This window comes from Archocentrus centrarchus, chromosome 19 (assembly GCF_007364275.1).
Source record: "Archocentrus centrarchus isolate MPI-CPG fArcCen1 chromosome 19, fArcCen1, whole genome shotgun sequence".
Classification (NCBI taxonomy): domain Eukaryota; kingdom Metazoa; phylum Chordata; class Actinopteri; order Cichliformes; family Cichlidae; genus Archocentrus; species Archocentrus centrarchus.
Genome location: NC_044364.1, coordinates 17839873 through 17863692, shown reverse-complemented (window position 1 = coordinate 17863692; position 23820 = coordinate 17839873). Strand labels below are relative to the sequence as shown.

Below are 23820 nucleotides of genomic sequence, written 5' to 3'. Positions count from 1 at the left end.
ACACTTGAGTAACAAAACACACCTGTCAGTCACATGTTCCAGTATTTTTGCTCACAAGAAAAATGGGTTGTTTCAGACAAAAGGTGCTCTCTTCTGAACTGTGTATCAGATCCAGATGTAAATACCTGGAAATAAAACCTGAGATGTTGATCTTTTGTCTCATATTCATCTTTAAATGTCAAACCCAAATGTTTTCAGTCTACAGCAACACACACACACACACACACACACACACACACACACACACACACACACACACACACACACACACACACACACACACACACACACATCTGAACTATCTTTGTAAGGACTCTTACAGCCATCCTACAATAACCTTAACCATCATACCAAAATGCCTAAATGCCTCTGACCTGAATATTAAAACCCTGTCCAAATATATCACCAATTCACAAAACTTAAATTCATCCTCACACCCACCTCTCTTGTCAGAGTTGGGTTGTGCTGACTCAGCTAAGGTGCGCCCATTTTATCGTCTCCTTAAAGTGCAAACTTGTCAACATTCATCTGCTGTCCTCTGCTCTGATCTTTCTCATGCACACACGCACATTCTTATGTAAGACATGATCTTTCGATCTTCCAAATGTTTTTCTTATCAACTCTCATGTGTCGAGGGCTCTCTTCTCTTCTCTTCTCTTCTCTTCTCTTCTCTTCTCTTCTCTTCTCTTCTCTTCTCTTCTCTTCTCTTCTCTTCTCTTCTCTTCTCTTCTCTTCTCTTCTCTTCTCTTCTCTTCTCTTCTCTTCTCTTCTCTCTCTTCTCTTCTCTCTTCACTTTATATTGTCAGTTGGAAAAGGCTGATGTATCATCCTCTTATCAACATAAAGGGACAGCTTTATTGGTCTCCTGTTAAGGGAGAGGAAGTCAGACAGAAATTATCCTACAAAATGAATTAATTAACTGAAAGAACTATATCTACTTGAAGACAGTTATTCAATTGAATTAAATTACATATACATTCAGCAAAATAAGGTATCAATTGCTTGTGACCTTTTTCTTCAGGAGTTATTTGCCTTTTTCCAGAGAATATCTGGTAATCTTATCCTCCAACATAGGGATTCTCAAGATTTCCTCATCTGAAAAGGTTGTGTATAATCAGGGTACATCTGTCATTAAGTGAATTATTATTATTATCAAAAATAGACTCACCAGTAGATGGGGGTGAGACTTGCCTATCACAGTGAAGAAAGGGCTCACAGAAATGTATGGTGGACATGGGCTATAATCTCACTGCTTATAGATACAAAGTGGACATATTTTAGCCTTTTGCAGTTTTGAACACCGTCCTGGCTCCATGGCAAGGAGGTGAAGGGGGGGAAGAAAGGTTTTTACTATATTTCTTGGCCAATCTAATATTGGGCTGTGGTCAAGTTGTTGAGATGAACCCTGAATGGCTACTTGAGGTTTGAAGTCCATCCATCCATCCATCCATCCATCCATCCATCCATCCATCCATCCATCCATCCATCCATTTTCTTCTGCTTATCCGGGGCTGGGTCCGATAAGTGTATGAAAGGTGAATTTTTATAAAATTCTCATGTCTTTACTTTAGTGTTTAAGGTTGGACACAAAGCAGACAACACAAAGCAAAGTTAAAAACCAGCCCAAAGAGACTTCAAAATGATCGCCTCTTCTACAGGTGCCAGTGCAGGTAAAAATGGAGACTACACTGGTGCAGGCCTGGCTGCTCATCACTGCCTTCGTTACCTGTTGAAGATCCAGCTCTGGCTGCTGGGCGTGGGTTAGCACATACTCAGCTTTAACATTACTCTGGATTTTTGGCTAGCTTTGCAAAAAGCCGATGTTGTCTTAGCAGTAAAAAAAAACAACATGCTCTTGTCCTTTTGCACAATAAAAATGTCAAAAGCTACAGACTGCTCCGCCATTTTTCGCCTCCCTGCACATGAACAGAAATCAGCTGATTGCAGCACAAGTGCAGTTCTGAAGACAACTGAAGTATCTTTGTAACAAAAATAAGATAATTAGAACTGTAATGTGATTACTGAAAAAAATAACATGGCCTGCTATGCAGTACAGATCATCCACTTGTTCTGTTCTTCACTTTGGGTGAATAAAACTATGGGTGAATAAATCATGTCCTACTTAAGCTAATTAGTTACTTATTAATTAGCAGATGTCTGCAACAAGTAGGCATCTGCTAATTATTAACCTGTACAGTTTATGGATACAACTTGCGAAACAAACTTTTTTCAAACTTATTATAACTTATATCCTACCCATAATTTCTGTGCTTTAACAGAATTACAAATATGTTGACAGCAGCGGGTCTCGTTTCCTTTATTTGCATGCACAGTTGATGATGTTGCAGTGTATACAGTTCACCTGGTCAAGATTTCACCTTTGCAGGTGACGTAGCAATTCTACAGTAGCAAATATCTCCTTCCCCTTGATGCAGACTTTGCTTTTTGACTTTTGTGGTGAACTCTGTACTTTCAGAGTGATGCATAAGAGACAAATTTGACTTTCTGAAAAATGGCAACTTAAAGTATCCAACTGTCCAGACAAAACATTTGAAATATATTGTGTATAGCAGGAATTCACTCTTGAACCCAAAGGGGAAAAGTTTTTACCCAAATGTGCAAGATTAGATTAGGCCTCTGTGGAAGACAGCTGAGATGAAGTCTGAATCCTGAGTAGCCAACAAGGCTGTGCTCATTTCACCAACAATCACACAAATTACCCCTGCCATCTATTGACTTATGCCTACAAACAATTTCTATCAACAAAACAGATGAGTTCGAGTGAGAGTGAGTCCATATGATGACAGACTGTTTATGTGGTCTTGAGAAAGGTCGCTGTGTCCCTGTACCCACTGGGTCGGAATCATCGTTCCAAATTTCTAATAGTTGCCGCATCCTGGGTGATTTCCTCAGGGGTGCAGACTGAAATAGACTTTTCTCAACTCAGGATACATCATATGTTTTTTCCCCTTTCCTCCTGCTGGTGTGATGTTTCTTTCTTTTTCATATGTTCTGGTCTGAAATTATTGGTTTATCCACATTACCACAGAGGGGTGCTTGTTTTGTTTAATACACTCAATCAACATTTCTTGGAATTTGTCATCTACATCAGAAATTATGACGTCATCATGTCTAGGAACCGCCTGACAGCAGGTCAACAATGCTTAACAGTCACTTAACCCTAGAACGCTAACGCCGGGTGATTTTCACCCACACAATTTTTGTCATGTGATTTTCATTGTGTTGCTGCTGTCTGAGTTGCATGGGACTTTGGGTAGCTTCAGGGTGCTCATTGATGTCATTAATGGTATGGTTGATTCCCTCCTCCCATCTATGGTTTTTTCAATAGGCATGCTTTCGGGTGATTTTCACCTGGCATTAGTGATAGAGAGTAACATATTTTATGGGTGGAATTAACCCAATGTTAGTGTTTGTGTGTTTAAATCAGGCTCTCTTTGCACTTTTCAAGGGAAACAACATTCAGGTTGGCCACATTGTGTGGCCACTATGTGTGCTATATGGCATGATGAATGCTGGTGTGATAAACTCATGGATCATTCACAACGAGAATGCCTTGAAGAGAGGTGACACACCAATGAAGAGGAGGAAGTATATGCAGGCTTTGGCAATGGCACTCATCAAGCCATGGGCAGAGCAGAGGCTCCCCTCTTCAAGTCTGTCCCGTTAACTCAGAATCCTCATCTGCAGTGTGTGCAACATCCCTAAACCTGGCACTACTGCTACCAAGGTTGGACCAGTTGCAGCAGAAAGCAGAGGTCCCTCAGTGAGGTGTGCTGACTGCCCCACAGGTTCGGACAGGAAGACACAACACAGGTGTCATGTCTGCCGTCGACCAGTGTGCCCCATTACTACCCTGCCTGTACTGACTGCATGTAAGGCATACAGTAAGTCAGAGTGGTCCCAGAATTTGCATATAATTCTTAATTAGTATAATGGCAGTGAATAAATATCACTTAATGGTAATTTCCAAGAAAGTTCATATAATAAAAAGAATTTGGTAATTTTTCCCCTTCTCAAAAAATGCCATTTTTTGTCTAGCTCTTCCACAGTTATCAGTGATGCAGGAAGACTGTGCCTTTACCAGACAGGGCTCACATGTCCCAGGAATGGGTGGACCAAAGACCAAGTTCCCAGCAGCATTATTTTTTTTGTTAGGACATTACCTGTTCAGGATTATCTGATTTTCCAACAATTTTTCTGCTTTTTTTATAGGGTCATCCATGGTACCTTTTTAAAATTGTATGTGATGTTGTATGTTGTAAAATTAAAGAAGGGTTCCAAAACTTGCCGTACAGTGTTGTACTTTTAAAATAAATTGATGAAAACTATATTTTATCTGGAATTTTATACCGGGTAAAATATACCCAACGTTAGTGATGGTGTTACTAATTTTAACGTTAGTGTTATTAACAACAAGATATAACATTTATATGAGCATTGCAGGGGACCCATAATGGCAGTGGGATTTTAATTTGAATGGGGTAATTTAAGCAAAATTAACCAATTAAGAAAAATTGTTGATCTTTGATGTAGGGAAAATACAAACAGTTGTAATAATTCATAAGTACAGTTATGAACAGTTTTGGTGCTGTCCATCTACAGGGTCAAAATTTCCCCTGTGCAGCTTTTTTATCACTTGGGTCCTCACAGCTAGAAAAATGGAACCCAGGTACAGCACGTATGAATGCATTAAAAATAAATTAACAAAAGTACAACCACAAAAGTGGGTTTAAATGTAGATTGGAGCGCAGGGAACGGACAGGTCAGCTTTTACAGGGAGAAAACTCAGTTGAGCTGCATTTGCTGATGATCCTCCCATTTCCTGTCCCCTTCCAATGTGGATTAAAGGCACCTACAAGACAGCAGAAGGGGCGACACACATTGCATCACTAAATTAAGTATGAGAAAGAAGACAGAAACAAACTTTAAAGAAGAAAGACAAGTTTTTGAGTGAATGAAAAAGAAAGCCACTGAACTTGGTTCTGTCCCATCTCCAGCTGTGAAGCCATCACAGGCTGATGTGTTAAAAGGGATCAACAGCTCCGAAAACCTCAAGTCTCTTCATTAATAACTCCCTGATGAATATCTTTCTTGGCTCACTTCTTAATCTGGGCTCCTCCTTTAGGAACGCGTGAGGGTGTACCTCATATTAACAGAGGAGGGAAAAACTCGTAGAAGGAAAAAGATGTTGCAGATAATAAGCCTGCTCACAGCTACTGGGTCAGGAGGGTGGGACTGGTTAATTAGAGGGGTATGGTTTGGGCTTCTGTAGCCTGCAGTGTGTGTGTGTGTGTGTGTGTGTGTGTGTGTGTGTGTGTGTGTGTGTGTGTGTGCGTGTGCATGTGCAGTTATAAGTCTTGCTGGCAGGATGTGTGGCCTAGTTCCTTGGCTGTGCCGTTGGCGGCTCATGGTGAGGTTTTGTTAATTTGCTGAAGTAATCGTTGCCAGAACACCCCAGGAGCCGTCACCTTGGAAGGACAAGAGGAGAGGCGACAGTGTGTGCTTTATACTGTTGTTCACAGGATGTCAGCAGCGTGACACCTGCTAATCACAGCTGCCGCTTTCATGTGATGAAATCAAGATCTTCCACAGAGCTGATTTATTCTTCAGACAGGGTGGAGCTGAGCCTCTGTGTGCCCCTCTGTGTTTCTTTTGAGGTTGAGTCTGATGATATATAGGTTGTGTACGCACAACCCAGACCTAGATGTGCTACACTGAAATTGCTCCCCCAAAAAACTCATTGGCACTGGTGTGCCTCAGGATTGGAGCCTCTGGTCTAATAGAGATTGGTGACAGTTTGGAAGGGATGAAAAATCAGGCTGATCACCAAGAAGCTGAGGGAAATGCCATGTGAGGTGCAAAACATGGAACCGCATTACCATTTTTCAGCCGTGTCTCCTAGAAATTAATTTTATCTAGTGCTCATTTGGTTCCCCAAAAACACCGTGGTACGAAACACAACTGTTGCCCAATTATGTTCACAGGCAACCTTTTTTTTTTTTTCTTTTGCTCTGATAAGCAACAGTAATGAAGAATCTGGGATTAATGGAAGACACAGCCCAGGATTTTCACATCCTGCAAACCAACTGTGATTATGTTTACACACCAGTGGAGGTTGTAACATATGAGCTGTATTTTAATGTTGTAAATAGCAGTGGTACAGCTAACTTGATATATGTGGTGTGAACTCCCATTTTGAAGGCTTGGTTAACATTTTGTCTGCTGCTGTCTTGGGCTTACTCACTGCTTTTTTTCCTTTCTTTTTTTTAAGTAATGTCAGCTGATTGTAGCACAAGAAAAAAAGCATGTCTGATATTTTTTCTGTCTGGCAAATTACTTGTAACTGTAATATGATTACTAAATTTAGCATGGTAATCCATTAAATTACTGTACTGCAGAAAAATATAATATGAGTAACATGTTCCTGTGCACATAACATTAGTTATCATAGCCACGTATAGACTGTAATGGTGTATCATAAGTAACATACAAATAAAATAATAGAATTTCAGTCCCCAAAACCTAAGAACAGGCTCATTGATTGAACTGTTAGAACACAGGTAAGTCAGATTATTTGTCAGATATATTTTTCTGGTTGCAGATCAAAGCCTACTTCTCTGATCTGGTCATAGAGGAATATCCTTTTGCCGTTTGTATCACATGTCAGCTGGTGACTGACACAAATACTGATACACAAATAACGACGCAAATACTGACACTTCTTCAGTGTTCTTCTACTGGAACATTTGTAGGCAGTTCCCTTTCAGTTCTAGAAGAACTTAAAAAGCCTTGTTACATGTGCTCCTATGCCACAGAATTTTTTTTTTTAAAAACTACCAGTGCATGTTTGCTTGTCTTTGTTGTCCCATTTAAAGTTGTAGGTTTCATGTTTTTATTTGTTACGGATTGCTGTGTGGCCGGTGAGGTTGGACCCAGAATGTGGCTTTATTGAAGCAAGACAGAAAACCATAGATGCAGCTACACTGGAGCTGGTCGGGTGCCAGAACTAAAATCCAAAACTAAGGGCACAGGGGAGACACAGTATGGATGAACATTGACAACGACACAGCGAAGGACCAGGTGAAAAACACAGGACTTAAATACAAACACAGGATAATGAGAGGATTGGGAACAGGTGGAGACACAGCTGGAAATAATTAAACAAGACAAGACCCGGAAGTAAAACTAAAATACAAGGCAGACGAGACTAAGACTGTAAAACAGGAAACAAGCAGACACAGGACAGAGACACAGAATTGTCACAACACTGGGAACAAGACTAAATACAAAACACAAGAGGCATAGGACATGACAGAGAGGGACAAAACAGCAGGGAAGATAAGTACAAATGGAAACAGGAATGCAACATAAGTAATTAAATCTAATAACAAGGTTCAGAAACTAAAAATTTAAGAATCAAAAGCATAAGCAAACGGGAGACCACAACAGAAGAATTTCAATGAAAACAAAACCTGAGAGAACAAAACACAAAATGTTGGGTGAAAGATCCAGAAATTAGTATTTGTAGTGTAGCTACTTCCTGTCTTACACTATAGCCATAAAAAATAAAAAAAAAAATCCTTAAAAAAATGGAAAATGTACTGGTAATTTTCTGCCAGCACGTCATCAGTTTCTTTTACGGATATTCATGTAAATGTTAAATGTTAAAATTAATTGGGTGCTTAAAAATATGGAAAATCACCCATATAACAATACTTTTTTTCTTACAGTGTACTTTAAAGGTTAGTTTTCTTATGTGTCCTGTTCTAGTTTCTGCTTTTCCCTCCTCGATGATTGTCTGTCCTGTCCTCATTGTTTTTACCTGCTGCTCCTCCTGTACCCTGCTCCCAGCTGCTCAAATTTCTCTGACAAAAATACGTCTCAGCTTAACACTCAGAAGTGATGGTTTTTACATCAAAGCATTTATCATCCATGATTGTAGCAGCTGTTAGCAGAAGCAAAATTTTAATTTTTAAAGCCAAAACGGCGCATGCACACGGAAACGTGCTCTGGCCTCCATCTGTATTGTTCTGCTTATTTGATTTCCTTCTCCCTCAAAACAGATTTGAATCACAGCCTCGGCCTTCCTGAATGGCCGAGCTCATTCCCCTCCCAAAGATGGGAGTGATTGTGGGGAGTGAGCCTGAAGATTGCTGAAGTAATTAACGTTCCTGCCGGCTGGCAGATCCAATCGTCTTGTCTCGGATACAGCAGGAGCTGCTGTGTGCCTGCGCATTCACGCACACAAGCGCGCGCGCGCACACACACACACACACACACACACACACAGTCTCAAATTCAAAGTTTAATTGGATACTGTAGCACAATCAAATGTGTCCTCATATGCACAGACAGCTGTCACACTCAGAATGCTGTACTGCTTTGATGATTTAGTTAATATGAAAGCGAAAGTCAAAACAACCAGAGCCGCTGTCATTTACATCACGTTTTTGCATGTATGCCTGTGAAATAGTAATGATGTTGTTTTTTCGGTGTTTGTGTATCTCTCTTTAATTTTAATAAGGCCATCATTACAAAATTGTACTCTTTCATGCAGCTGTAAATTTACCCAAGAGTCGAAGATGTGTGGGATCTTTTTAGTGGAAGGTCTTTCCGTGATATTTTCCTGGTTTTCCTCACCGTCCTGCAATTCAAATTATAATCCTTCCTCTGTCAGACACACAGAGAAATAAATCTCTCCTTTCCTCTGTTTGCTCTCCTGCTCACTTCCCACCTGTTCTCATATCAGCTGTCCTAATATTTTTCTCTCATCCGCCCCTCCTTCTCCCTTACTCTTCTATCTCCCCTCATTCCCTCCACCTTCTCTCCTTTATTCTCTCCATCTCCTCCTCCTCTCCGAGCCACCTCATCTTCCTCCCTCCTCCTCTCTTGTAACTTTCTATCTCTCCTCCTGTGACAATTCCCAGCCATCTCCTTCGGCATCTCTAGCTTCCCTCAACCCTCGTTTTTTCTACCCTCAACCCCCATCCCAAATATTTGCCTTCTCTTCATTTCTACTCACATTTTTTTTGTCCTCTCATCTCATCTCACCTCATCCCCTCTTCCTCTTTCCTCTTTCTCCCTCTCACCTATCAGGGAGGGCAGGCCAGCCTTTTGTCTCAAGGTGACTCAGAGCATCTGGAGCTGTTGCCGCGATACGTGAAGCAATTTATTCGCAAGCGGGAGGTGTGAGGAGACCGGACTCCAGCTCTCTGGTGATTCCAGACGTTGTGGTCCACGACCCTGTCAAGGTTGCTGCTTGTTGTTTATGTGCATATATATATATATAAATATATATAAAAAAGCATATGCATAATTAAAAATTAACTAGGTTGCCAGATTCAGTTTTTGCTTCTTGGCATTAATTTTATTTAAAAAGATGCCATAAACAAGCAGATTTACACACTAGATGAAAGAGCTGAATGTTTCACTTTGAAAAAGGATGAAGTGAGGTGTGTCTGTGTGGCTGCATGAGTGACAAGATGAATTGATGAATACTGTTTTAACTTCAGGGGTGGTCTTTATAGACTGCTGTGTCCTGACATGAAAATTAAATCAGGAAGCTGTTAAAGGTGCCTAATTGTTCTTCCCCCTTTCATCAGTGTCTGGCATTGAGATGCCATATGTTTATGTGTGTGGGGATTTGTTTCTCTACAGAAAAGTGATTTGAATGTGTAAATGTTGTACAAGTACTTCATATTATAAACATGCTAATGCGTTGGTCTCTCCGTGTGACGTCCGCAGCCTGTCCCAGGTGCTCCATTGATGTTTTCATATGCATGAGTCACATCTTTCATCATTTGGCAAGGCAGGTCCTTCATCAGTACTGATGAAGCCTCTACACACATGTAATCAAGACACAGGCACACACACACACACACACACACACAGACATACATTGGAATATGTCCAGGCTTTCAGGCGTTTAGTCACTGCAGTGAATGCTAAAGACTTTTTTTTTTTTTTTACTGTAAAGCACTCAAATAAAACCCTGAAATTATATTCTTTGCAGTGAATCTCAGTTATTTTACGGCTATTATTGTTATTTGCTGGCTGTGCCAGCCTTTGCATGCTGTGCAACAACAACAAAACAAGAGTCTACAGCATCCCGGCTGTCCTTAGGCACAGGAGTGCAATAAGCAAGCATCGCAGTCTTAACCATTCGTCTATACAAAGAAATGTGAATCATTAAAAAAAGGTTTTGACATTTAAAATGAAATCTAATACAATTTAGTGTTTACAGGAAAACTTTACACTTATGCAGTCATGTGGAAAAGGAAAATTTCAAAGAACTTTGTGCGGTAGTGTGAAAAACGAAGTGCACTCTTAATGTCATTGGAGTTATTGAGAATTATGGAATTAAGAAGGTAATTAAATGCACTGAATTAGTTGATCATCATCAAGTGTGAATGATCAAAATACATTCATTTATTCCACTAACCTTGATTGTCATATTTAATTTTGCTACTTCATAGATTGCAGGTTCAAAAACAGAAACATCCGCTTGTTTTTTGTTTTTTTTTCACTAAAAGAAAAATAATGATGGCCCGTCTATTTAAATTGATAAAAGAAACACTTTATGTTACAAGGGTTGACATCTTTCTTCTCACTATACTTGCATTTTGCACAACAATACTGTTAGATATTTGTACCCAAAAAGAAAAAAAATCCACCTTCACCTGTTCAAATTTTTATCTTAGGCCAAAAAGCTTGTCTTAATTACATAATTACCAAAGCCTGCTGAGTCTCTTTCTGATCTGCTGGGATGAAAAGATGTCCAATTACCTCAAATGCTAAAAATATGGGATCAGCAGCAGAGAAGAGGATTAAATCAATATTATGGTCCAATCTGAGGCAATGCTCCAGTAACAAAGAAGAGAGTAATGGAAAAATCATAGTGCTCAATGTTTGGACTCCCAAACATTACTCATCCAACCTCCTGAATCGAGTCTTATCTCGTCATGACAACAGCATAGAGGAAAAAGGTCACCTTGGGTTGAGGTATGTTTTCTTCAGGCAAGCGTTACTGGAAATATAACACCATGTCATGATCGCCACTCTGTCAGGTTTGCCAAACCCTGACAGAAACCTTGTCAAAAGTTCAAAAGTTGACAGTAGATTAGACGTGAAAGAAGAACATTACTGCCAGTTGATGAAATCTTTTTTTTTCTTGTATTTGTGTCAGTCACCAGCTGACATGTGACCCAAACGCCAAAAGGATATTCCTCCCGGATGCTGCAGCAGATGATTGACCTCCATATGACAAGATCAGAGAAGGAGGCTTTGATCTGCAACCAGATCCTCATCTTCATCTGCTGTTCTGTCTCTTTCTGCCCTTTCTAACTTTTTTTTTCATCAACCGTAAGACAAAATTTAAGCATTTATGAACTGTAGTAATACGCATAAAGACTGAAGACAGCAGCAGTGTGTCTCAAATTGCAAACTTGCCTGCTTTGCATACACTTGCTATTTTATGCATTCACACTGACAACTATGGCTACACGCAGCACATCAGGTCAACAGCTAACCATGTAATACGTTTTAGAATTGGTGGTAAAACAAAACAAAACAAAAAAAGGCTCAGCTTTCTCCGCTTGTTTCAGTTTCAAAGTAAAGACAGCAGCTCTACACTCACTGGCTACTTTGGCCATTTCATTAGGTACACCTGTTCAACAGATCCTTAATGCAAATATGTAATTAACCTATTACATGGCAGAAACTCAATGCAATTAGGCATGCACACATACAAACACACACACACACACTGGTTGGACAAAAATAATATAGCAATAATCAATAATATCAAAAGCATTGTTCCAGCTTTTGATCAGCATCATGGACAACAACTGCAGTCAGAGGTCAGAAGTTAAGCTTATGCTATAAACTCACTCCATCTTTTTCAACTAGGCTACCACAAGTCTAAAACAGATTTAGCCTCACTAAAGTAACACAATGACAACTGTAATGTCTATAAGCATGGAACAAATGAGAGAAGCCCATTAACCACAGGTCCTCAGAGACTGAAAATCATTTACAGGGGACCAGCTTAAAGGCATATCACAGACACATATTACAATATGTATATTTATAATAACAGGGACCACTCACCCATCAGAAATTCATCTTTCAGCAAAGTCATTAACAACACTGCTCAAACCCAGAGTCCTGGCTATTTACTCATCCTGCTCCCTCATTCCTCTTTTGAGCACCACTTTTTTAGCTTTTGCTTGCAAAACATAATTCATAATGCCAAAAACAACACTCTACAAGGCCATGGGAATGAAATGCATGAATGAAAGTATTAGATTACCATCCACATATATAAACTGCCCAATTTCAATATTCATAAAAAAAAAAATAAAAATTGATTATTCTAGCGAAAATCTATCAGCGGTCCCAGTCAAGCACAAAAACACAGCAAAATGTAGTCTACAGCCTGTTTTCCATATCTGTGAATACATACTCTAAGAAGTATAATGCCCAATGCCAGTTTGGGTTAGTTTATCAGACTGGTTCACATGAAGTCAGAAACAGCCAATCTGCATGCTCACTGCACAGAGTTACACAATTTGTTATGTTTACATATGGATTGTGATAAGAAATACTATGGGCAGTCTTTGTGTGAGTCTTTCAAGGTGTTCAAATCCTAATAATAAGAATAAGAATAATAAGAATAAGAAGGATAATGAAACAATTGTAATTTAATAAGACAGTTAAAAAAATATAGGATTTGGTTAATAAGATAGAACCATGAATTAACAATATAGTGGAGCTCTTAGAATCTGTCCACCTTTAAATGATACAGTGAATATATGCAGTCTGTGTAGTGTAATGTTGGCATAAATGACATGAAAGCATTGATTCATCCTGCCTTATAGCAACAGTTTAGGCCGGTAGCAATGGTGTAATGGTGTGCGGGAAGTTTTCTTGACAGACTTTCGGCCATTTAGTACCAGCTGAGTATTGTTTAAATGTCACATCCTACCTGGGTATCGTTGCTGACCACGTCCATCCTTTTAAGACCACAGGTTTCTTGAACATCAGAAAAGATCGTTGTAATTAAATGGCCTCCACAGTCACCAGATCTCAAACCAATAGGACATCTTTGGGATGTGGTAGACTGGGAAATATATATATATATATATATATATGAAGAGCAACAAAGAAGAAGCACACATGCATATTCATCCAAAAAGACTCTTTAATTGGTCTAAGTGATTAATTACAGGGTGAGGGAGCCAGGTAATATAGATACTAGAATAGCTTTCAATTACCTCATTTAAATTTAATCATTAAACAGTTAGAGGAGATGGGAAATAGGGATGATGAGGGAATATAAAAGACTGGAAAAGAGGGAGTGATGAAAATGTAATATAGGCCAACTGTAGAGTTAATACAGTAATAACAAATGTTTCAATAAATCAGCAACAGCTGTACAAAAAGAAAAACTCAAAATGTGCCAGAGGTGTATTTAGAAAAAGAGTGACTATAAATTCCTATCATATGTAGAATATGTGAATATGACACTAACAGCCTCAAATAACACGTTTCTCTATAGTGATATAGTATTTAGGATACAGAATGTATTTAATGTCAGGCCCTGTGCGATGTTGTGCTGTACTGTAGCCTCACAATGAGACACAGAGAGGAACAAGAGTTCATAGTTTAAGACACCTAGTGCTGGTCAATCCTGTCCTATCACTGTCACCATTTTGCAGATTGTGTTCATATGGACAGCTTTCACAAAGCCAATCCCTTGTGTGACTCATCACTAAATGAAGACGTGAAGGTTTTAGCTCCAAAACATCATAAATATTTAATTAAGTTACCTGAAATGAACAGATGTCTCAAAATTATTAATATTTTATTTTTGAAATCTGCTGTGTTTCTGAAATAAAAGCATTTAATACTGAATGTCTCGTGTTGGGATAAAACTCTCCAAGTCTGCGTTGCAGCTCTCTTAAAATATCTTGCTACAATGGCTGCTTGCTTTTGGTGGCTGAATTTAAAGAAAGTTCATCTACCTGACACCCACGACTAAATCCCAACCATCCACAATAAAATATACACAACACACACACACACAGCATGAAAACTCTGGTTATAGTTTAACCATGCGCCAACACCATGGACTGTTGTAATTCTTGGTGCACATTAAAGCACAGAAAACACACAAGCGTTGTTCATTAGAAAGCAGCAAGTGAGTTAAAACCTGTCAACTCTAGATTTATGCAGCTTTCTCAAGGATATATTGGTGCAGTCTTCATTCTGTCCTGAATATTGCATCAGTCCAACATATCTGCAAAATTTGGTGAACTAAGCCTTTTTTCTTTACCACATAAAGTCGCATAGAAAATCAACAGTTACTTCAAATCACAACTTTAACCTTTTACATTAATCTAACCAATAAACTCTCTCCACAGTGGTAATGTTTTAAAGTCTTGTCTTCTGTATCGCCACAATTTCCACCTTTTGAGGTCCTAGTGGTTTCCAATCAAACTTCAGATTCCAGACTGGACACCCGTCGCCAGGGCCTAAGTACACAGGGGCTCCCAACAGGCTGCCCCCCCGCTCCCTGAGCCTCTGATCCAGTCTGGGACCCCTGATAGACCCCGTAGGCTCCATACACACTGTCCTGGTATAGCAGGGCCCGCTGTGCCCCACATCGCCCACCACCACAAGCCAAAAGCTGGCAAACTGGGCTGGAGCCTGGGTGATTGCTAGAAGTCTGGCTGTGGTGCTGCAAGTCTAGAGGACCATGGTAGAGGGGCAATCCTGGGTATGAGTTCAGGTAATGTGCATACTGTCTGCTGAGCAAGCTAGTGGCTCTCCGTACCATACCCCGCCCTAACCCAGTCCCATGTTGCACTGCTTCTCCATACGTAGGTAGGTGAGTGGAGTGAGAGTAGCGCAGCCGCTGACCCTTACGCCCATTAGGCTTCCTCTGATCCTCCCTTATGTGGAGGTAGGCCTGGTTCCTTGGGAGGCACAGGTTGTTTCGAAGATGCGCAGGGTTGTATGCCTTAGCAGGTGGGGTTTGAGTAAGAATGCATGGGAAGAGGTCTGGAAGGGTCGACGGTGATTGACTGGACAAGGAAGACTGGGATTCATCAAGCTGGTGGATCTGCTCACTACCCCATGTTGCTTTGAGAAAAGATGGACGTCTGTGCCTGCGTCTGCCTCTCAAGACAAGGTCCTCTGGTGGCCAAGAGCCGTAGTTCTCTATGCGAGGAGGCATCGCCTCCCCTGTGTAAATATTGTCAACGCTCGGGGCAGAGTTGTGGTTGTCTTGGAGATGGTTGACTTTAAGCTCACTCAGACACACAGGACTTTTGTCACTCTTTTCCTGCTCCCCATATGTCCTCCTGTCTACATCCCCATCGTCAAACTGAAAACTCTTGGACCTCCTTTTCCGTCGGGAAAAACCCACCTGGACATGCTGGCTTTGGGGTGAGGAGGCTGGGTGAGAGGTGTAGATGTCAGGTAGCTGGAGGTCGGTGCAGGGAATGAAGGGCGAGTGTGAATGGGTGTCTACATAGAGCCTCCCAGTGGTCTGGTAGTGGTGTGGGTGTTGATGAGGGAGTGGCTCTCCAACGGCCAAGTGGGGACTGCTGAGGCGGGAAACAGGAAGTGGTCTGTCATACAAACATGAAGTAGAGCGTGTTGGTAGTGTGTAGCGCAGTGGTGTGGGCCTGCTCACACCCCTCTGCTGTTTTAGAGATGTTACAGCAGTCAGAGGTGGGGTCAGGGAGCGCTGTGGAAGAGAGCAATGATTCTCTGTAACATAGCAAACCCTGCTGGTACAGCTTCTGTGGCAACTTGTGGAACACGAACAGGCAAGCTGCCACCATGTCGACTCAGCTGTTCAATGGTCTTGGTAGCGTTGTCCAGGGAGCTCTCTACATTAGCAGTGGAGACCAAATCCTTGGCAGTTCGAAGCATCTTAAGCATATTTGCTTGAGCATAATTGGAAGTCAGGTCAGGTTTGGCCAAACCAGATGAACGCCCAGTATCCTCCACTCCATTGAAGCAACTGTAAATACCCTGATAGAGGAAAGAGAGGGACAAAGGTTAAGGTTATCTCACAATAAGTTTCACATGACCTTGAAATACCTCACAGCAATGTATTCCATCTGATCTATGGAGAAAGGCTGACCTGCATTATAATACAGTATAATGTGTTATAGACCACTGCTGGTTATGACTACAGCGAGAGTTAGTGAACCCTGAGTTATAGCTGTGTGCTTGAGCAAAAGTCGGTGCCACTGCAGTTAGAAACAAAAACTGAGCATAGTATTAGTTCAGGAGGTCCAAGAAGTCAACCTCAGCCACAGTCCCAGCTGATTAACTGATAAGGTTCTCCACACTATTGAAGCTGCTTTAGCCCACTCTCAATTGTGGTGTTTCTGTAGGCAACTTTGCAACCCACCTCCACCCCAGCTCCTCCTTCCATGCTGCTTTTAGATTCTGGCTGTAGCGATGCTTTGGTTGTTAATCTAACCTATGATGGTATCACATCTCTGAGGGAAGCACAATAGGTTCAAATGATACTAGTCCTCTTCCACCTAGACATATCTATAGCAGTTGAAACCAATGGCACATATCCAGCCACAGCTTCACCTTTCACAGCAGGAAGAACAGCTACAGTTCTGCTCACAGCCAGAAGTTCTCTATTGTATAAGATCAGCCTTTTAAAATGACAAATGACTACTAAGTCTCATATTATCTCTTCTTTATATAATATACACAATCTTTCTCTCATTTGCCAATATAGACTAATGGGACTGGACCAGAACACCAACTATAGGAGGAGAAACACAAACCATTTTACATGGCAACACAAGAGTAGTCCTCAAAAAGGAAAAAGAAAAATATTTAATATTTAATGATATTTAATGGACTCCATAGACAAGAATATAGAATTTGAGAATAAATCAAGAAATCATCTGTAATTAAATCACTGGTTAGCCACAAACTGTTTAACTTTGAATCACCCTAGTGGGGACAATTTCACAGATGAGATTTCCCCCATCTTAAAGTGATGACCCACCTCTTAACTACTAAACATCCCATTGGCATTAAAAAAAAATCATTAATATATCATCTTGTCACTGAGGCAAGTCTTAGTCACAAATTCATTATGCATTCTCCCCGAACCCAAAGAAAAACTGTTTAAGCTGAGAGGATTGAACCAATAGAGGCACATGGGGACACATGCCTTACAGAACAAACTGTCTCTAACTGCATGGACAAACAAAGAGCCAAATCCCATGACTGCTCTCTGCTTACAGTTGGCTGAGACATCCTGAAAGAGCCAAATTTAATTTGGTCCTTGGGGCCGCCCCATATGGATTAATGATCAGATAGTCATTTAGCCGTTAATCTGATAAAACCCAGATCCAGGCACAATGGTATGATTACACAGTAGAGGAGGCTGGAGTCCATAGACATTTCCTGGCTGTAACTGAGGCCAGAGCATTTTGCCTCAATAACCACATTCCAAAAGTACAGCATCAACAAACTGGGTAGTGATTTAGGCTAATTGCAAATGAACATTAGGCAATCAAAGTTAAATGGTGAGTAAACATTAGAATTAGAGCTCCTTGTCATCATTTTTATCTCTCCCCTCCCCTTTCATTCTTAATAAGAATTCTGTGCCATTTTAGCGAACATTATAACAAGGCCCTTCAATAATGCCATGTAATTACATGCAAATACAGATCCATTTGCACTAATTTATCATCACATAAAAGCCACTTCATGTAAAACATGTTAAATGGAGAAAAAGCCAACCAACCACTTAGCCAAAATAATCAACCAGCCAGTCTTTCAATCTCTGGAGCAAGCTGTTACACAGCTAATCAAATTACAGAGGGCCAATCAGTCACTTAACTAAATGATCAATGCAAAAATCAGTGAGGCAATTTCTCAATTCCATTCTGTAAGTCATGCAATCAATTATCAAACAAACCGAGGATGCATAAGCAACCCAGTTCTCTCGCTAACACAACTTAATCAACTGACACGAGGCAACCTGATAGCTGAGAGGTTAGGCCGCATAACAACCTTCCATCCATTTTCTTAATCACTTATCCAGCCAGGGTTACCGTGAGGCTGCAGCCTATCCCAGCTGACACTGGCTACACTCTGGGCAGGTCACCAGTCCATCTCGGGGCTAACACAGGAACAGACAGGTGTTCACGGTAACATCAACACATACAGCCAATTAACCTGAGGTAGGAAGACTAAGCATCCAGAGAAAAGCCTGATGGGCACAGGGAAATTATGCAAAGTCCATAAATAAAGGGCCCAGTCAGGGCTGATCACTGTGCCATATCAACTGTTACAACAAAAGATTGAGTCTACCACTTAAATCAGCCTTCCTGAATTGTATTTAATTTAGAAATTTAGGTCACAGTCTTTATTTTCTGCCTATATAGCAGGCATGTTTAAAAAGACATACCTTCTGTTCCACTCTGTGTCCCCACTGCACCAACATGTAACCCTAGCACATAGCAGATGTGCACAAATCCATCAGCAGTGAATCAAGCCTAATTTGATCCGGACCTTTACTGCTTGAGTTTTGCTGCCTGCTTTCTCTCCCATATCTTGCCTGTTTTTGTTGCTCCTATCTCCATGAAGACAATAAAACAGCAAAATCAACAATTAACAAACTTGCAAATCTCACCCTGCTGATGGCCAACAGAAAGTCGAGTTTGTGAGACTTGTGAAGGGAGTGCCGTAGTTTCCAGTAAAGCAGGTGTTCCCAGGCGAAGACCAGCAAGCTGAGGCCCATAGCCACCAGAAGCATGTAGAATACACCTGCCATGTTATCGATGTCCAACTTGCTGCTCATTACTTCATTCTTCTCGTTCTGGCAGATGCCTGACAACCAAACAGTCTCCAAGCGCTCGGTGTCTCCTAAAGGGACAAAGGTTTATGGGATGTAGTGAGAGGGGTATGAGAAGAAAAGAGACGTGACAGTTTGTATGACCTGAAGATAACTATTTCCACAATGAACATCTTAACTGTCTTGGATGTTTTTTACATTGCAGTCGAAGAGTCTTAGGATAGTAAAGAGATGCTGTTATTGACTCACACTATTTTGTGAATGCTTTTTTCTGAACAAAGTACACAATTTTCATGGATAGTTAAGATAATTAAGTTTTTACGGTGATTAAGGGGATTTAAGTTTTTCCAGTATGGATCCAAATTTCCCAAAATGCAAGTTTCACACTTTTTAAATATACTTTATTAAAACTAGTATCTAGTAATTCTGCAGAACAGCTTTATTTCTGAAAACAAAATGTGAATGTGTCCTAAATTTCAATTTCCCACCGAGCTTTTGTGTTTTTTTTTTTTTTTTTAAGTAAGCCAAGAATATCACGGATGCTAAGATGCATATAAAAGCAACCACAAGTCATACATTTAATTCAGTAGAAGTTAAATTAAAGTGCAACTTAAACCTAAGCTCACTTTTTAACTCTACTTGTTACTGCCCCAGGCCTTTCATGTGTGTGCATGTGTTTTGTGCTGCAGGAGTTTCCTGGGTGGAGATGCAGGGGACGGCAGGAAATGTGGAACACCCAGTCAGTGTTCTGCAGGGTTATTTGGACACCGCCTTTCGAGGCTTTGCCATCTACAAATCCCCAAATAGTGGAGTCCTCACTGAAATATTTCCCTTTGCGTAGATACTGTATAGCTTAAAGGGATTGGAACTGGAAAGTTAAGTAATTATTTTGTTTCAAATTCAACAGTTTTGGGCCAAAACTGAAAACTTTGAATGCATATGGCATACAAAATAGCTGTATGCATATTTTGTCTTCTGTATTCTTCAGTAGTGTTAATGCATCTTACTATTCCAATATTCCAACACCCTTTATGTCAGAGAATTTACAGTTCCTGAACATCTCTCCATTAAATATCATTACAACATAAGCCACCCCTCTAGGCTTCTGAACAGGTGGTCACCTCTTGAGATGAGCTCTCCCCAGTGGCCTCCAGAGAGCACGCCTCATTTTATCACCCAGTTACCTTATGTTGACCATAAACACACTAGTTGTTACATCATCATGGAAAGCTCAGAGTGAGTGTGTGTGTGTGAGTGTGTGTGAGAGAGAGAGAGAGAAAGAGAGAGAGACAGAGAGAGAAAGAGAGAGAGAGAGTGTGTGTGTGTGTGGTGCTCTTAAGCTCTCAGAGGAGGAAGGATATTAACTCCACACCGGCGGCGGCCATCATGGCGAATGTGTTTGTGTACATGTGTAGGTAGGATGTGTAGATATATGTGTGTATGAGTGTGTCACAGAGATAATCATATCCCTAACACTTCCTGCTGTTCTGCAGGATATTAACTCTTCCCTGTAAGCCCACTTCCCTGTTGATACAGCACACGCTGAACTGGACTGACTCCAGATCTATGGTGTACATTCAGTGTGCAACTGAGACAGAAATAAACACAGACGGTTACAGCTGAGGAAAGTGTACAAGTGTGTGCAGGTACAAGGTGTACTTTTTAAAATGTAAGACTTGGATCTGTGCCTACCATCTCCGAGGAACTGCAACAGCGCTAGGTCAATAGGTCGCTTCCAGCGGGAGTCTTTCTCTAGAGCGATGCCATACCCTGTGGTGGCAAACACTTTCCCACTGCCAATGGTCACCAGTTTGCAGCCCTCATCCTTCCCGGCCATGTAGTTTAAAACAGCAGCATCATAAATGAAGGCGTCCAGCTTCCTGCATGCAAATAGATTAATAAATTCTTACATATACATTTCTCACATCTTTCTTACACTGTAGTGACCAGTCTATGAAAGTCCAGCAATGCCCGTGGTCTCGAGAACAACTTGCTTGATTCATGCTTTTTAGCTTGTGGTTGTAAATATATTAGAAACAACATTTTAAATAGCATATCTATGGAGTATAAAAAATACAAAACCAATCATAAACATCCACATTTATTGAACAGTGAGCATGCAATCGTTGGACTCGAGCCACAACTCATCCCACTTCACTATGGTTAAGCATGTGGATGCGCATGAGTGGTTGTTTTGTATTTTTATACCTATCTTACTTCCAGTTTTGTTTGTATGATTTGATGAAATCCACAAGCCACATGCAACAATCAAGCAAAAAAGCTATTCTATATACTACAAATGTTGCTGGATTTTTCAGACTTTATGATCTCCTCCATGAACCTTAGAAGGATAGCTGTGGTCATAAGTTTACATACAGTCATCATGGGCATGGATGCCATGGTAATTCAGGGCTTTTAACAGTGGCCCTGTGTGGAAAAAGTGACTGCCCCTAAACCTAATAACTAGTTGTGCCACCCTTTGCAGCAAGAACTGCAGTCAAGAATTTGTGATAACTGACAATGAGTCTTTAACGTCGCTGCGGAGGAATTTTGGCCCACTCTTCCTTGCAGAATTGTTTTGGGGGGTTTTGAGCATGTATGGCCTGTTTATATGCAAACTTTCCAAGAAGTTCAATGTTTGTCTCATTAGCCCACTGAATATTTTCCCTAAAAGTCTCGGGGATTATCAAGATGTTTTTTGGCAAATGTGAGATGAGCCTTTGTGTTCTTTTGGATCAGCAGTGGTTTCACCTTGAAACAATCAGCTTGTAGAGACTTAAATCTTAAATCCATCAGAAAGAACCTTTTGCCAGCCTTTTAGAAGAGTTCTGCAAAAGTTACAAGTGACAGTGCCAGGTGAGAGCCTCTCCTTTACAACAAGCAGGAAAAATCTCGAAAAGAAAGTCAGGCTGCAGGATTCTGCAGGATAATAGTCAAGGATATTGTAAGACTCACAGCTACAGCTAGAGGCTCTGCGAGGCTGAATTTACATACAACATGGGGTAATGTCAGCAGGTTCACAATGACAGGTAATGCTGCACGTATTCAGAGGCTAATATCTGTTCCATATAGACCATAAACGTCTGCAACAAAGTTCAGCTGGTTGGATAAAGTTTAAAGTGAAGACACTGCATCAGATTAAAGAGTCAAAGGATCACAAAAGTAGTTAGGATTTATGCTCTGGGGACCACAGCTACCTGCACCAAATTTAATGGAATCTATCTCACTGTATTAACCTCCTATCTTTCTTGCACTTGATCGTGACACCAAAGCATCTGATTCAGTTCCATCATCATCTGGCCACCATGAATGCTTTTGCCAAATTTCAGCGCAGTCAATCCACTAGTCGATAGCCTATTAGGTCTGGAACTGACTGACAATGCATTCTAGCAGTTGCATAACTAATTAAAGTAAAAAAAAAAAAATGTTTGTGCTGATGGATTTGCTGTCTAAAAATTTTTATTTTTATTTCATAATGAAAACAAGAAAATCAGTAAAAAATAAAAATAAAATAAAGAGTAGACAATTAATATTTAAAAAATGTGCAAAGTCACCAGTTTGGCTCTTCAAAACTGATCTGGTTCTTTGTGAAGATGTCATGTTTGACAGCACTTTTCTACACAAATTAAGCTCTACTAGAAATGACTTCAAACCTAAAAATACACCCATCACATTGGCCTAATTTAGAAATAGACACAAAGAGCACAAATATCAACTGTTCTACACAAATTATAATCATTATTACTGTGTTCACTGGCATGAGGATCAGTTATATATAACTTCCTATTTAACTGTGCAATATGTTTAAAATGTAATCAAAACTTTACCCAGTTTTGAGGCTTTCTAGGGCTTCCTCCACCCCCTTCTGGTTGTATTTCATCATGTATGTGTGCATGTCGGGGTAGTTGCTGCGGATGTTTCTCTCTGTGCTCCCATTTGGGACGGTCCCGAAGCGGAAAGGAGGGTAATGCTCATGTGGTCTCTGGAACTGCAGGGAGACAGAAGGAGAGAGAAAAGGGAAGGGGGGAGAAGAGAGATGAGGAAAGTGAAACATTGTGAAATAAACGAAGTTTAGTTAGAAGAAGAGGATAGAGAGAGAGAAGGGATTAGGGAGAAAAAGCAAGGTGGAATGAGTGAAGCAAGACTGACAGGAGTCAGGGAGGAATATGGAAGTGGGAGAGAGCAGAATATGGCAGGAGGAAAATGGGATAAAGAGGGAAGAGAAGAAGGGAGAAGAATAAAAGAGAAATAGGCAAGATAAGAAACAGATTTTAAATACAGACAGTGAAAATTGAGGAGAAAATTAAGAAAAATGAAGGCATGAAAAAAGAGACAGAGAATCAAAAAACAAAGGAAAGACTAAAGGAAATGAAACAGAAAAGAGAAGAAGGAAAGAAAAATGGAAAGAGGGAAACCAAAAGGAGAAGGGGAAAATGGGAAGAAAGCAGTAAGAAACGAAGGTACAGGAGAAATAAGATGGGAAAAAGATAAAAGAAGGATGGCAGATGGAGAAAAGAGGAAGGGGAAGGGAATATAATGGAAAGAATGAAAAGGAAGGGAAAGAGGAAGAAAAAAGGAGAGTACAAAATTGGAGAAAGGAGAAAAGGAAACGTAAAGGGAAATAAGGAAGAATATTGGGAAAGAAATCACAAACTGAAATGGAGTAAATCAAAAAGAAACAGAAGAGCAGAAATAATTGTGAAAAGAGAAGAAAGAAAAAAAATGAATGAGTGGGCCTGAGCTGGACCACAACCCAAACACTCTCCTTCCAGTCATAAATGCGATTGTGCCCCACACACCCTTTGCTCCCATTTTTGTGCCCCACCATCCCGCTGCTTTTCTCTGGTTGTCAACTTCCCACCATGAGGGAGATCTGCCAGGCCTGCTCAGTGAGACCTTCCCCAAACTGCAGCTTCTGGCTTAGCTTGCTGCTTCATTATTAAGCATTT

The 23820-nt window shown here is 40.5% G+C and overlaps 1 pseudogene; it reads right to left on the bottom strand.

The window, feature by feature from the left end:
• Nucleotides 1-13301: 13301 nt before the first annotated feature.
• The window catches only part of LOC115798193 (glutamate receptor ionotropic, NMDA 2C-like), a 47863-nt pseudogene continuing 37344 nt past the window's right edge, over nt 13302-23820 (bottom strand).